Raw genomic sequence first — 3606 nt, 5'->3', positions numbered from 1 at the left:
AACTCCCTTGGCAGTGTCCGTGTGTGAGCAGGTGCATGGGCACCTTGCTGCCTTGGGACTGCTCACAGAAGATGGATCAAACTGCTTCAGTTCTGACTCACTCACTGTGTGATGAAAACATCTCACCCTCGTTCTGTTCTGGTTTTGCCGAGAGCTGGGGAAAGGGTGGCCCCTGACTCATTTTTCTGGGTGAAACAAGTTTGGAGAAACCCAGAAGGCTTCCTCCCCTCTTCTCCTCCACTTCAAGGCATCAAAGGCTCTTAGGGGCCAGCAATAGCCCAACCCAGCCACAGTATGGTCACTGAGGGGGGGGGGGGTTGTCCTCAGACAGAGACCCCCAGGAACACTTTACACCTTCAGTGCAAAGAGGCTCTGGGAGCAGAGTTAATAGCAGCCAGCAAAGTGGAGTTGAAAGTAAGGAAGTCTTCAGGGTAGTATTATTATTATTTTTTAATAGAATGTCCTCTTCCGAGATCAAAAGGGCCTCACATTGTGAGAACAAATGCTTTAGGGAGAGGAGAAACATTTCACACCAAGGGGTAAGGAACAGATGGCCCTGGAGTAGCTGCCAGGCCAGGCCGGAGCGGCGGGTGCAGAGCCAGAGGAGAGGGACTCTGGGCGTCCCTTCCCTGTCCCCTCCTCCCACAGAGGGACAACAGCCCCAACACTGCCACTGCCATTAATAATTTACACAGTTACGTTTCTTTAACCGGGAATTTCCCCTTCCTTTGGGATATTAAAAGAATAAATCTCTATTAAGACGTGGCTTTGTGTGTGAATGTGCAGGGAGACTTGGCTCATTTTCCTGCTCATGAAAAATGCAATACCAGGGACCCACGGACAGACACACATGGAGGTATGGGAATATACTGGATTATAAATAGCCACATCGTTGTGTATCATTTATGTAAAACAAAGGAGTGTGTGTAGACCTCGTATTTGTGATAAAGCCGGACTATGGCAATAGGGCCAAGTTTCTACAGGGGCTTCTGCACGTCGGTTCACAGAGACTCGTGCGTGCCTCTTCCCGCGCAGTCTGCGCCGATGCACCGTGGTGGGGACCACGCGTCCCTGTCCCGTATGGATACACAGGTACCTGTGTGGGTACTGAAGCACCGGTCCTCGCTCTTTATCTGCTTCTCTGGCTGTGGAGTGGACACGAGTGTCCCTCACCGCCTCACAGGAGCATCTGTTACCGGCCGAGGGACCCCCAGCCGCGGGTGTCCTGGCGTGGCCTTTCCAGCCGGCTCCTGCTTCACAGCAGTGGGTTTGGGGCTCTTGAGACAAAAGGGAGCGTGAGAAACTTGCAGGGAGAGCGGCGAGGGGGAAGAGATTAGCTGTGTGGGGTGATCGTTGTTAGAGAAACACGGCTTGGCAGCGAGGGGGGCAAAGGGAGTGGGGCGAGGGGGAGCCCGGAGGGGGTTACATATGTAAGGGCGCATTGGCACCGTCTCTGCGGACTCTTCCGGAGACTCCCTTTGAGTTTCAAATGGGAGCTGGGAGCCTTTGTTGTGCCCGACACAGTGACACATCAGTACCCTCCTTTTTGTCCCGGCCTTTCCGCTCTCCCCCGGCTCTTGGGGGACCGGCCGGCCCGGCGCTGCCCGCTCACCCGGGAGCCAGGGCGGGGTCCGGCTCCTTCCCCCGCCCGACAGGGGCAGAGCAGGGCCCGGAGACCCAACCGAGGCCGCACAGGGGAGACCCACGAATTTTCTGAAGCACAACGCCCCGTTTCCATGAGACAGCTTAAATCACGCAGGTTCAACAAAACCTTCAGTCGCATTGGTTCAACGAATAGGTTAAACCAAGCTCACGCACACCCAACAGGTTATAAAGTTTGTTTTCCCTCTTCTGATGTTTTGCAAACTGCTAGTGTAACAAAATCCTCTTTTCACCTTTTTCCTCTCTTTTTTTTTTTTTTTTTTCCCCTTAATCTCTGAGCTAATTGGACACTCCGAAATCTTTTCTTTCGAGCAGGAGAGGTGTGTTAGATGGGGGAAGATTGTATCGCCGGGGAAGAGCGATGCTCTGTCGCCCAGGGACTTCCAGCCAGGCCGGGCCGGGCCGAGCAGCGCTGCGGGGCGGGGGGGGGCCGGGCTCGGCTGCAGCTGCAGCAGGTACTTTGCTCATTCCTCACCCCACTCACGCCCCCCGAAAAGATTTGCAAATTTGACGAAGTCAGAACAATAGTTTCTCCTGGCAGCCCCTCTGTTTACTTGTTTAGAAATCCCAGAGGCGTTTCGAGGTAAAAAGGTCAGAGCTACACCCGGGCTCGCTCCCTCCTCCCCCGCCCCCCCCCCCCCCCCCCCCCCTCCGGACGGCTCTGCCCCGCCGCACCTCGCTGCGGTACCCACGGGCTCCATCCCTCCGCGAACTGGTCTCGTGTGTCATTTATACTGTGGAAAACACCCTTTCAGGGGTGACCCGAGGAAGCTGAAGGGAAGAAACCAAAGGGACGCTTCGTTTTGGTTTTGGGTTGGATCAGCCTCGCAGAACTGTTCCGTATAAATGAGAAACTCGCTTTGCCCCCACCCCGGACCCCAAGTCCGTTCCACTTAACGTCGCGGCTTTAGTACCGCAGATCTGCCGCCGTGACGCGACGCTTACGCTGAGGATGATGATGATTTTCTGTTCTCCTCAGGCCTCTTGCACTGTGAAATAGCTCCCCGTGGGGAGCGCCGCGTTTCTGTCCGGTCCCGTCCTGGCGACTTGCCTTGAACAACCCCCGGAGCGGAGCCGAGCGCCGGGCCCGATCCTGGCGATGCCGAGGCGGGGGGGGGTGTAGGGGACCCGCAGGAAGCAGGATCGGGCGTTTTGCTTGGGAGCTTTGGCAGCAGCCGGAGACCTTTTCCTTCCTCATCCTCCTCCCTCCGAGCCTGGGCTCCCCCCGCCCCGTGTCGCGCATTTCCCTGGACGGGAGAGATTTCCATTCCGCGTAAAGTCGAGAGGACTTGCATGTGGAAAAAGTAAACTTTATTAGACTGAGGTAGTTTCATTTCGAGATACAGAGCACGAGGAAGGGAGTGGAGGGGAAATGGGAGATTCCGATTAAGAAACCGCTAGTTTTTCTCGCTGACGTTTTTCCCTTTAAAACAATCTTTAACAAAGTTGCCGTGGTTTTCAGTTCGTCCTACCCTAAAGTTTCTCGCGGGGAAGGGAAACAATTTAGCCATGGTTAAATAATGTTTTTCTCGGACTCCGATAAGCCTAAGAGGGTGGGGGTACAAGGAACCGTGCTACTTCGCCCCAAGACTTCGGGCTACCGAGACGTACAATAAATAGCATCCAGTGCATCAGTGCCGGGGGGGCCAAGCCCCGCGGCCCCCCCGCAGCCTTGTTCCCGTCCACCTTCACACCTCCTGCGACAGTGACCGTTGCCCAAAGCACCCCGAGGTCAGCCTCCGCCTCGTCTCGTTTTCTCTGGTAGCACAACCCTCCCTCCCTCAGGATCAGTAACAGTCACAGTCGCAGAGCGTGTCGGAAACCCTGTAAAGCAGTAATAGTGCAAAATGGTAGCAGAGGAGTTGCTTTTTTTTTTTTTTTTTTTTTTTTTGCTTGGTGTTTGGGTCTTTGCAGAGGCCTCTGGTATCTCAGGCGCCCCAGATC

Source organism: Strix aluco, chromosome 24 (assembly GCF_031877795.1).
Source record: "Strix aluco isolate bStrAlu1 chromosome 24, bStrAlu1.hap1, whole genome shotgun sequence".
Taxonomy (NCBI): domain Eukaryota; kingdom Metazoa; phylum Chordata; class Aves; order Strigiformes; family Strigidae; genus Strix; species Strix aluco.
This window is presented reverse-complemented; position numbering follows the sequence as displayed.